The following is a 13,720-nucleotide window of genomic DNA, read 5'->3' on the forward strand; positions in this document are numbered from 1 at the left end:
TTTGCTTTATTAAATCAGGAAAGAAATAAACTGCCATTGTAAAACATAAATAAATCTAAACTCATCTTACTTTAAGTGCCTCAAGAATAGGAATTTTTTCCAATAATTTTCTGCCAGTGCCCTTTTAGTGTTCTGCTTCTTTCTTCTATTGACCCCCTATAAATGATTGAATAAATAGCAGTGAACTAGAATGATAATTTTATTTTGTTTATTTTTATTTTTAAGACATAATATCCAATAGTATGGGCAATTAAATGTTGCAAGGATTATTATTTGGATGCAGATACACTATCATTTATTTCTCTGATCTTGTAATCAAAAAATCATTTAACTTCTTTACATGGTAAATTAAATCTCTAATGACTAAACACCAAAACTATAATTCTGCTTTGGGCAGATTATTTGAAACAATGTAATTGGATTACTCTAAGTTCTACTTGTAGGCCCAGTTATCCTTTTACTCTCTCTTCTGTTATTCAAGAATGAATATTAAAGGGTAGACAAACCCTTTTTTTGAAAGAGCATTTTCATTGTTTTTTTTTTTAATGACACTGAGCTGTGTCTTACAACCTTTGTTTCTCAGACTTTAGTGGATGTCAGAATTATATCATAAATAAGTCTATTTCTGGCTTCCTGCTTCAGGAAATCTGTGTGGAACCAGAGTATCTTAATGGTTGGCATCCTCCACCCATCACTTATAAGTGATTTTAAAGCAGGTGATCAGAGATCAAGGCTCTGAGAAGCACTGGCCTGTAGGAGTCACAGATAACAGCATTTGGTCTTCATGATGAGTGATTTAAAAAGTTATCTTTACTATTTGGATTGATTAATGTTATATAGATGCAAGTTGAATATTTTTCTTCAAAAGTATATCAGTAACTTAAAATGAAATATTTATCTTCAAATAACAGGGAAACATATTATTAAAGCTCACAATTCTTTGTGATGCCATATCAATGTCCTATGTTAATTTGGAGGCCTTTTCTACACTACAAAAATTGTCTTCTACAGTGACCGTCCTTTTCTACGCATGCATTTTCAACTGATTATAAAAGAGCAGCTCACTCTTTTATGCTAAACTGTCAGGGGATTGGTTGCAATGTTTTGTTATATAAATTTAATATTCTGATAAATTAAACTCCCAATGCCAAAAGAATATATTAAATTGTTTTATCTCTAAAGGCATTTGTTACAGTGCCTGCATCATTATTCTGAGCATTAGCTCACAGGAGAGGAATATGGAGTTAGCATTAAAATTTACCAAAGACAAGTATCAAGTTAGTCACACTTATTGCATTGCTTAGAATTTCAAATTTGCTCAGATCCCAAAATATGACCAAAATTGTGATTAATATAAGACTTTGATGCAAGGAAGAGATCAAATCAACTTTAGAAATTCAGAAAATAGACTAACGATAGTAATGCCATCTAGTTTATTAAAATGGTCAAATATTCTATCACTTTCTTTTAAATTAATGAAGTAATATGAAGTTTCTATATCAATAGTAATTCTATTATGTACCTTTTAACACTATATTTTTATAAGTATAAAATCTACTCTAAAAGGTTATATTCTAAAAGCAACATCTGGATGTTAGATCATCATGTTTTTAATGCATCAGGTATACTGAATTTATATATTTAATTAGCATCAGTGGTAGTCTATACAGGAGTATTTCTTTCCAAAGAGCCTTTGAGGTTGGAGGCAAGATCAAATAGTGAATAATTAATGTCTAGTTATTTTAAGGAAATAAATAAGGCAAACTTATCTTTACCTAGTGTGTTAGATATTTGAATTCTGAGAAATATCCTATTTGTACCATCGCTAACATTTTGTTCTTTTTAATCTTTTTGTTTTTACTTCTATTCTGCTTCTGCTTCTGTTCCATAATGTAAATTTTAATGTAATATTCAACAGTTTTATTTTTTACCCTAAGGTCTATGAAATTTTCTTTAAATTGTTCTATTTACTCTGTTATTTATAACATATTAAACTATATTTTCTTATTTTTATTTCAAGATATATAAATTGGACTTAATCACATGCTATTTAGCTCTTTGTCTCTTCTCTCATTTAGTTATATGGTTCTTTCTTGGTGTTGATGCTTTTGTAACTCTATTAGTGTTACAATCTTTAATTAATTGTTTTGCCATTGATTATAATTCTTCTAATTTAACAATAGCCAAAAACGTAGGCATAAGAGAAATATTAAACGTGCTAAACATAGTAGATGATAAAATAACACAAAGATATGCAAACAGTATAAACAGTAAATGAAAGTAGAATTTTGACTGTCTTATTAAAAATAAACTAGTTAAGAAGAGAAGCCCTAGGCAAGGAGAGCAGGTAGGGAATTGGATCTATGAACTTATGTATGTAAATATAGAGACAAGGGCAGTGGGTGTGGATAAGAAGAGGAGCTATGTTAAAGAAAATAAGAGAAGAATGGATCTATAGGATGGATTTGCTTATTTTATGTGGAATCTAAGGGCAAATATAGATTAGAAAAGTGTCAAACGTTCTTAAATGGGAAAATGGTAACTAAGATAAAGAGCATGATAAGGAAAATATATTTCTAGGCCCAAAACAAATTTCAGTAAATTAGCCACATGACACCTAAATTTTGATAAGAGATAGTCATTTTGAGTAGTCTAGAGATTAAGCCAGGCATGTAAGAACATACACAAAGAGGTTTAGTTTCCAAAAAGCAACAATATAATAGTACAGGATACCTTGATGTAGAGACAATAAATGAAGGGCATGCTAAAAATGAAAACATGATGAATTTCCCAGGTATCTCTGGGTCTTCTAGAGCTTATTCTTATGCTCAGATAACAGTAGATATTTTCTACTTGTAATTTTTGTTTAATCTTACATTTCCTTTCCTGAACTTGCCAAAGTGTGGTGTCCTAGAATGAAAAATATTGAAGGTGTGCTGAAACAGATTCCCTAATTTAAAAGCCTCAGAGTGGTATCATCAGGCTATTTTCAAAGCTAATTATATTTGACTATTGGTTATTTCACTGATTTCCTAGAAGGTAAAAAAAAAACCCAAACAATCATTTACATAGCAAGGAATATACTTCAAGACTTCTGACTCTCAGACATAAACCACTAGACCATACGCTGATGACCTTTTTATGGCACCATAGAAATAATTTATAAACTTTTAAAAACCATAGTTTGTTTGGAGCCAGGAATCAAGTATATTAGAGAAGTAGCTATTTCATCCAGTAAGTGTGAAATGATTTTAGTTGGAAGTGTGGTGTAGTAGCACTTAGCATGACTTATAAATGTATTCAGCATTAAATTACAGTTGGAACCTTTGTCTTCAAAAATAGAATGTTTCAGTAGATCAACTATACTTCAATTAAAAAAATAGAACATTAATTTTATAGACATGGAAATCCTAGGTTCACTACGAGGAGATGACACAGCACTATCTTTCCTAGTTCGGTTGGAAAGCTTTATTCAGAATGAGATAGCTGACATATATAAATTTCTGTAATCCCTAATATTATACTTTGGTATTATTTTATTTGCTTCATTTGGTAATAATACATTTATATTCTTATAAGTATCGTGAGTTGAGCCTTATTCTCATTGGTACACATAGACTCATAGGTAGAAATGTTGAGTAAGCAAGTGTATCTCAAATGCCTTCTTGTCACCTTTGGATAATCTCTTAAATCTGACTAGGCGCCACCTCTGTAAGATTCTTGTCAATGCTCCCTGGCAGCTCAAAAAATTCTCTGTGAGAGGGCATAAAAGGTTACAATCTGTTTAAAGCACAAACACGAGGCTGTGTTTTTCAAAATACTTTATTTAAAATTGAAACTATTGTAAATGTCTGTATCCAAGAATGGGGATGGAATCGTCTTTTGTTGTCACTGCCATCTGTTCAGAAGACTACGCCCATTCAGGAGATAGGAGCTAGAGGCCTTCCATGTGCCCTGCACCAACAAGTAAGAACTTTTCTTTTGGAACATAAAACTGCCTGGAAAATTTGGTAAAAGTTTTAGGCAAATTTTCATGACCCTAGAGAGGCTGTTTTTGATTAGATCTAACACCACTTGTAGGTAGATTAGATCCCAGTGGTAGGCTAAATTGAACTTAACCTATTCATTAGTCACCAGATATACAGCAATCAGCTCAGGCAAACAGCTGTTATGTTAATTTAAAAGTATTAAACTGCTTACAATTAGCCACAGACTAAATGGATCGGGTAAGTAGATATGCATGCACAGGATTCTTTCTGGACACTCTTGGAGAAGGTTTTTCAGATTGAATAAACTTCAATTCAAAATCTAAATCAAAAGTATCACCACCATAAAATTGTCTGAAATTATCTGAGTTCAAAATTGTGAACTTAAAAGGGGAAAGGAAACACTTAATGCTTAATAACTTAATTATTTTATTTCTAAATGAAGCACACATTTTCCCCCATTTGGAGAGCTTGTGACCACAGAAAGTGGTCATTTTCAAAAGAGGGCAAATAAGTTACTAAATTAAGCATAGTGATTAATAACCTGTATAAATGTATGCATGACACAAAGTAGGAACTCTAAATATTTTTTGAATGAGTAAATAAAATTAATATGTCTTTCAAATACTCAAAAATAAACCATCAACATTATAAGGAAATAGCATTTTTTTGTAGTTTTGGTTGTTTTTGTTTGTTCTGCTTTGTTTTTGTTTTTAATTGGTCTCACTGCACAGCATGTGGGATCTTAGTTCCCTAACCAGGGATCAAACCCGCACCCCCTGCAGTGGAAGCGAAGTGTCTTAACCACTGGACCACCAGGGAAGTCCCTGTAGTTTTTAAGTCATCAAAATAAATTCTCTCTCTAAATATCTACCTTACACTAATTAGGCATTTATCTAAAGATAAATTTGGAGAAACAGTAGTTAGAATGCTTTTAATTAATCAAATGATATAATATCAGATAATCTGATTTTATTTAAGGAAATTGACCAGGTTCTTTGTCGAATTAACTAGTTAATTTATGCAATGGAAATCATCATCATTGTATTTATAAATATAGACCCTGCATACTTGGTAATAATTTCACTTAATTGTATGAAAATCCAGGTACAAACATAAGAATGTACCAAATCTGTTTCTTAAACACAGGCATCCTCTTTTCCTAAAGTTGGATTTTTACATTAACACTACTCTAAATCAGCAAAACAGAATTACTCTGAAAAAATACAGTCTATAACAAGGAAAAGAGATAACATCATCCAAATGTAAATACTACATTATCAAAATGAGACAGTGCTACTGTTTCTGGCTGAAGGAAGCATCCCACCTCACCTATGTCCACCTGGAGCCTTTGCTAACCTGTGTCACCTGAAGGCCACATTTACCCTGCAGGACTTCCAGGGCAACAGCCTAAGCGCCACCTTAAGGCCCTGTTGGCCTCTGGAAGGAAGTTCACTGGAGCCCCTACAGCTCCAAAATAGACCCTCTCTCCAGTTTTATCCCCTCCTTTCTGACACCATGCGAAGCACAGAATAAACTATCACCCTAAAAGAAAAAAATATATATTTATAATTTCCCTCTCTGCACAAAGTACATTTCTTTTTACTGTATATCCTGTAGTACCTGGTTTACCTCAACTCATGAATCAGTGAATCATAAGTATTTCCCCCTTTTATCAAATACTCTTTGAAAATATAAAAAATATTACATAGAATCAATTTTTAATAAATGCATTATAGTTAAACTATACCCCTATATATTTCATTAAAGTGTTTTCTCTTTTTCTGTGTGGTATAAACAGAGCTATGAGTTTTTACAACTCCTATCAGTAGCCAAAGAATATTGCCATTTTGAATTTCTTGACACATATGACCAAAATGGCACTCAGAAGTGTTGGACTAAGTTATCTTAGCAGTAAGGCCTATCTTACCAAACCTTCACGGACATGGAGAATTATCGTTAAGGAAAAGATTTTTGATCAATTTCTAGTCTTGAAAATACACTGTAATTATATGGATAGATCCTCGAGTAATAATGAATTTAGTCATTATTACATGTTTATTCGTTCTTATACCTGTTCCACATTTTTATTGGGACATTCATTATTTTTTCATTGATTTGTAGGGGCTATTGGACAAAATATCAAAAATTCATTATCATGGATATTGACATATTTCCTAAGCTTGTCATTTGCCTTATACTATCATATGGTATTTTGCAAATAGCAGAGTTGTAATTTATATGTAGTTGAATATATCAATTACTGTCTGGATAGTTTTTGTTTCTTTTTATGCTTAGAGACTTCTATCTTCATAATAAATATTCAACAATGTTTTCTTTAACTTGCTAAATTATTTAGATATTTACATTTAACTTTCTACTCCATCTGAAATATGTATTTGTTTCACCATAAATGCTAGAAGAGTATACTTTTAGTTTTTCAAATTAAAAAATTTCTTTTTTTGCACCATTTATTGAATAATTTCTCCATTCTTCACTGTTTTTTTTAATTAGGCTTCAGAAACCAAATACTGTATATACATACTGACATACATACACACACATTCAATTCCATTGTATCAATTTGACTAATGCCATATCAATTTTTCTGTTCTTGAGATACATTATTTAACTTTATACTACATATTTAAATGCAAGTTCATATAGAAAGCTTATTTATTCATTTATCTGCTAAAATTAACTTGTATTTTTCTTAATGAATCAATAAAAGAATTGAGGGAGAAATGTCTTTATATGTTTGAGTCAAACAATCCAGTAACATAATGTGATTTCTTCCAGTCTTTTGTCTTTGAGTTAAGATTTATAATTTGTTCTTATGATTCTGTACATTTCTTATTAAATTTAAGGGTAACCTTCAAAATTGAAGATGCTATTATTTTTGTTATTGTTTTGTATTCCCTGTAACTTGATTGGTCAACTTGAACTACAAGGTAATTTTTGCAGATATCCCTAGCCATTGCATGGAATAGAATGGTGGAGCAATATTGCACAACTTTCAAGATACTGTCTCTGGAATCCAATGTGTCTGAATTTGCAAACATATCACTTGCTGCCTGTGTGAACTTGAGTGAGATAAGTTCTTTTTACCTCTGTTTCCTTGTCTAATACATGGAGTTATTAACAGAAAATGTTTCCTTTGTTTCTTGTGAAATATAAATAAGTTAATAATACTAAAATATTTATAACAGTGCCAAACAATTGAAAGTGCTCAATTGTAAAATCCCTATTTTTTTAACATCTTTATTGGAGTATAATTGCTTTACAATGGTGTGTTAGTTTCTGCTTTATAACAAAGTGAATCAGTTATACATATACATATATCCCCATATGTCTTCCCTCTTGCATCTCCCTCCCACCTTCCCTAACTCACCCCTCTAGATGGTCACAAAGCACTGAGCTGATCTCCATGTGCTATATGGCTACTTCCCACTAGCTATCTATTTTACATTTGGTAGTATATATAAGTCCATGCCACTCTCTCACTTCGTCCCAGCTTACCCTTCCCCCTCCCTGTGTCCTCAAGTCCATGCTCTACATCTGCGTCTTTAGTCCTGTCCTGCCCCTAGGTTCTTCAGAAACTTTTTTTTTTTGATTCCATATATATGTGTTAGCATACGGTATTTGTTTTTCTCTTTCTGACTTACTTCACTGTGTAAGTGCTCAACTGTTAAGATGTTAGCTTTATTAGTAGCAGTATATTTTACTGCTCAAATATAATGAGACTATCGTTATAATAGATAAGTTAGTACAACGAAGAAATGAAGCAGTGATACAGTCAATGTGTTTGGGATGAGTAGAATTAATTAACAAGTCATTGAGACATCAGATACAGTGAGTCACCCAGAATTTTATCACTCCTGTCAAGACAAGCAAGAACATCATTTGATTGTGGAGAAAAGATCTATGACTGCTAAAGGAGTATAAACTCTAGTGACAATTATTATTATTATTTTTTTTTGCGGTGCACGGGCCTCTCACTGCCGTGGCCTCTACCGCCGCGGAGCACAGGCTCCGGACGCTCAGGCTCTGGACGCGCAGGCCCAGCGGCCATGACCCACGAGCCCAGCCGCCCCACGACATGTGGGATCCTCCTGGACCTGGGCACGAACCCGCGTCCCCTGCATTGGCAGGCGGACTCCCAACCACTGCGCCACTAGGGAAGCCCTGACAATTAATATTTTAGTAAGGTTAAAAAAGTTTATTCATTAAGATTATAATGACTTTCTCACTATTAATATGTTTCTATGCTATTTTTTAATGTAAATTACATGAGTTCTAAATATCACATCAATTTAGTAAAACCAATGTTTTAAGTGTCATCATAGGTTTTATTTTATTGAAAAATATCATTTGGAGTAATGACACAAACAGCTAAATTTTGAAGTGAAGTAAACTGGCATTTATCATTTTAATCATAAATAATGTAATAATAAAATTATTCAATCCTGGTTCTGGAAGAATAGTGGATTAAGACATTTACACATATTTTAGCTAAAAATGCCTGACTTGCTGAATCAAATATAGCAATTAATATAGTAAATCAAAGAAATATCAGGAACAGTTAGAAACTGCTAATTTGGTAGAAATAAAAAATAAAATAAAGTTAAAATGAGGTAAGCCCAGGAACTGTTGTTGAAACTGCAGTTTCAAACTGTCATAGCAGAGGTGGTAGAGTGATCATCAGACCATGTTGTATAAGGGCTCGGGTGTTTACATACACAAGCACAGGTTAAAAGACTTTTGGTCAGAACCAAACAGGAAGCAGGACATGAAACTGCATAATCTAGAACCCTTAAAAGATTGTAATATCAAGAAAGGAAAAACCAGAAAATATCTGCCTATTGTTACAGGCAAAAAACAAAAAGTTGTTTCTCCTTGGCTTGTGGGAAAGTGGGTGGGGGATAGAGATGTGGCTATCTCCCTTAAGAAACAAAAACTGAGTTTCAGAATCTTTGTGGTTGAAGAATCTCCAGTATAAGGAAACAACATTAAAAGTGGTCCCAGGATGGTATTGTCAGGGGAGCTCTTGGCTGAAGCATGCACAGAAACTTCAGGGAAAGACAAAATGAGTCCAGAGAAGGATTCAAAAATAAGTGAATAAATAAATCAAGTCATATCCTTACACATTTAGTAAAACTACAAAACAATAATAAGAAAAAAGTATTAAAAGAATAAGATACACTACCAAACGTAGGGTAGATAGCTAGTGGGAAGCAGCCGCATAGCACAGGGAGATCAGCTCAGGGCTTTGTGACCACGTGGAGGGGTGGGATAGGGAGGGTGGGAGGGAGGGAGATGAAAGAGGGAAGAGATATGGGAACATATGTATATGTATAACTGATTCACTTTGTTATAAAGCAGAAACTAACACACCATTGTAAAGCAATTGTACTCCAATAAAGATGTAAAAAAAAAAAAAAACACACACCAGATTTTCAACAAAGGAACAATTATTGGACTTAATTTTAGGAATCTTTACCTCAAATGTACGCCAAAGAAATAGAATGATATCATCAAAATAACCAGTAAAAATGTGTCAACTTAAATTTCTATATCTCATTTAGTTAACATATAAGCTCTATATAAGGTAAAAACATTTTTTTAGAAAAACAATGTTTTGTCAGTCATATACCCATAGAAAAGTGAAAATGAATCCAAATGAAAGAAAGGAATGCTTGAAATGATATTGTGCAAATTACTTGTTAAGTATATGAGTAAATCTGAGCAATCAAAAACTGTAAAAAACAAGTAATCATAATAACTACCAATTTGGGAGTAAATGGAGATAAATAAAATAGGACTGAGTTGATTAAAAATAAACGTCTCTAACTTTGTTATTCAGAAGGAAGGTAGTAGAGATGGTGATTCAATTAAGAAATTTCCAAAGTCAAAGATAGCTGTGAAAATGTAAACATACTTATTGCAAAAATAAATACACAAAGTTTAATTGCCAAGCAGTAGAGGAAATAATAGAAAATGAAACAAACATTGTAAATTAAATAGGCAAAAAGGGAAATAAGAGAAAATGTATATCAAATTCCAAGTTCAAAATAAGATGCTAGAAATTCATCTATATAAGTATATATAATAATACATGCTATTTATAATATATAATCATAATATTCAGCAATGTATATTAGTCATAATATACATTGGAGATAATAGAGTATAAAATATTGACTACAGAAAACTATATATACAGACATTTTTTGTATATGTGTGTATAAACCATTGTATATTTATATGTGTATGCAAATTGGTGACAAAGAGAAGAATTACTTAGATAGTTTCTGTGATTCCACAGAAAGATAAAACTGCTCCGAACTTGTATATCGCTAAAATTAAATATCGACATTATAAAACAAACATTTCAACGCTGGCAAGTGGAAACTGGAAATTTCACAGTCAGATTTGAGTAATAGATGCCATTCACAACAAATAGAGAAAATTGACAAAACTAAGCAAGAATACGAAATATTTCAGTAACATAATTAACAAATCTGATGTAGAGGACATACGTAGAAACTTGGACTAAAAATTAGGAAAACAATTTTTTAACCATACATGGAATATTTAGAAACATTGACAATATATTAAAACACAAATGAGGTCTCAGCACAGACTAAATGAATGAGCTTAACAGAATATGATCTTTTATCTCAATGGTATTATTAGAACTCAATAATGAAAAGGTAAGACAACACTTTACTTTTAGAAATTTAAAAATATAACCCAAAATAATTTATAGAAGAAAATTCATAAATAATTAGACACATGAATACATATACCATTTCAGTATTTCTAGGATGCAACTAGATTTGTGTATTAGTAAGTAAGGAACACTGAATATTAATGTATATAGTTTAAAAAGTTGCAAAAAGAACATGATAAATTGATAGAAAAGCATGGAAGGAGATTAATACATGAAAATCAAAGCTGGTTTTTTAATAAATGGAATTCAATAGGAAAGTCTCTGTGATAATTGATCAAAAAAGAGGAAGGAAGTTACAAATAATATATAGAATAATCGAAATTTAAAGTACAAAGTAATATTATAAATCAGTTGTATGATACTGAGTTGAAAATAACATAATGTTATATGCCAATTATATCTCAATTCAAAAAAAGAAAAAAAAGTTGAAATCTTAAAGAGAGTTGTCACAGAAAAGTGCAGTTATGTAAATTGACTTGATAGGGAAAAATAAAAACAATAATGACCTTTAAGTATTTATACACGTGAACTACACACGATTTTTTAAAAGGATTCTACCAAATTTTCCAGAAATAGGTAATATACATGATATAAATTGTTCCAAATAATGGAAGAAGAGGGAACTCTTCTACTCATAAGTTAAGAATAATATGAATAACAAAGTCAGACAAGTAGAAGAAAAAACTGTATGAGAATAAAACTATAGACCAATTTCAACTATGAATACTGATATCACAAAAACCTAAACATAAATCAGCCTTAAAATAAAACCTCGGGGCTTCCCTGGTGGCACAGTGGTTGAGAGTCCGCCTGCCGATGCAGGGGACACGGGTTCATTCCCCGGTCTGGGAAGATCCCACATGCTGCGGAGCGGCTGGGCCCGTGAGCCATGGCCGCTGAGCCTGCGCGTCCGGAGCCTGTGCTCCGCAATGGGAGAGGCCACAACAGTGAGAGGCCCGCATAATGCAAAAAAAATAAATAAATAAAAAATAAAACCTCATGTACAAACACACAGATACCCACCCCTTCTTTTTATAATAAGTAATGTGCTGGAAGTTCCAACCAGTGTACAAAGCCAAGAAAAATATAGAGAGACAAAACCACACTTTCATTATTAACAATTATATTGTCATCTAGAAAACAACTCATGTTATGGGTACATATTTTCTTTATTCTTTAAAAATAGATATATTTATTTACACATTTATTTGGCTGTGCCAGGTCTTCAGCTTGCAGTACACGGGATCTTTGTTGTGGCATGCGGGATCTTTAGTTGCAGCATGCAGGATCTTTATTTGCAGCATGCAGGATCTTTTAGTTGTGGCATGCAGGCTTTTAGTTGTGGCATGTGGGATCTAGTTCCCTGAGCAGGTATAGAAACTGGGCTCCCTGCATTGGGAGAGCAGAGTTTGAACTGCTGCACTACCAGAGAGGTCCCTTTTTTTTTTTAAATTTAATTTTTATGTTGGAATTTAGTTGACTTACAATGTTGTGTTAGTTTTAGGTGTACAACAAGTGATTCAGTTATACATATATACATATCCATTCTTTTTCAGTTTCTTCTCCCATATGGGTTATTATAGAATATTGAATATAGTTCACTGTGTTATACAGTAGGTCCTTGTTGATTATCTATTTTATATATGGTAGTGTGTATATGTTAATCTCAAACTCCTAATTTATCCCTACCCCCAACCTTTCCCCTTTGGTAACCATAAGTTTGTTTTCAGAAGTCTGTGAGTCTGTTTCTATACTGTAAATAAGTTAATTTGTATCATTTTTGATTCTACATATAATGATATCATATGATATTTGTCTTTCTCTGTCTGACTTATTTCATTTAGTATAATAACAATGTTCAGGAAGTTTGCTGCTTATAAGAAAAATATTACAAAAAGCAAAAATGATCAAATATATTCAGTAGGATCCATACTGTCATGATTTGGGTCCTCGTGTTATAAAAATCCCAAGAAAGAATTGTTGTTCTTTAATCTTTAAGTAAATTGTGATTCATTTAAATATCATTCTTTATATTTTCTATTATTATTTATGACATTGTTAGTCCTGTTTAGATTGTGATATTCTTGTTTTTCAAACAAAATATTCCATGTTTTTTTCCACATCTTTATTGGAGTATAAATGCTTTACAATGTTGTGTTAGTTTCTGCTGTACAACATAGTGAATCAGCTATATGTATACATATATCCCCATATCCCCTCCATCGTGAGCATCCCTCCCACCCTCCCTATCCCATCCTTCTAGGTTGTCACAAAATATCAAGTTGATCTCCTTGTGCTATGCAGCAGCTTCCCACTAGCCATCCATTTTACAATTGTTAGTGTATATATGTCAATGCTACTCTCTCACTTCATCCCAGCTTCCCCTCCCCCACCCCATGCCCTCAAGTCCTGCCCTGCCACTAGGTTCATCAGTACCGCTTTTTTAAATTCCATATATATGTGTTAGCATATGGTATTTTTCTCTTTCTAACTTACTTCACTCTGTATGACAGATTATAGGTCCATCCACCTCACTACAAATAACTCAATTTAGTTCCTTTTAGTGGCTAAGTAATATTCCATTGTATATACGTGCCACATCTTCTTTATCCATTCTTCTGTCGATGGACATCTAGGTTGCTTCCATGTCCTGGCTATTGTTAATTGTACTGCAATGTCATGAAAAATAAAAACTCAAACTAAATTAGAGTGCATATTTTTACAGTAAACCATGAGAATTGACAGCATTCGTTATTGATTCTGTTAAATTCATTTACACTTGTAAACTTTGTTAAAAAAATGTCATAACTCTATTTACTAAGCATGCCAAGAATAATCTTGAGCTAGGATTTATTTCTTAATTTGGGTTAATCTTAAGATTCTTACATTGTTTCCCTCTATAAAATCAATTTGAAAACACTGAAATCTTATCAGTTTCTTTATTAAAGTGTTTTATAAAACACACATAACATAAAATTTACCATATTAACAATTTTTAAGT

This window comes from Mesoplodon mirus (assembly GCF_964341445.2).
Source record: "Mesoplodon mirus genome assembly, chromosome: 4".
Taxonomy (NCBI): Eukaryota; Metazoa; Chordata; class Mammalia; order Artiodactyla; family Ziphiidae; genus Mesoplodon; species Mesoplodon mirus.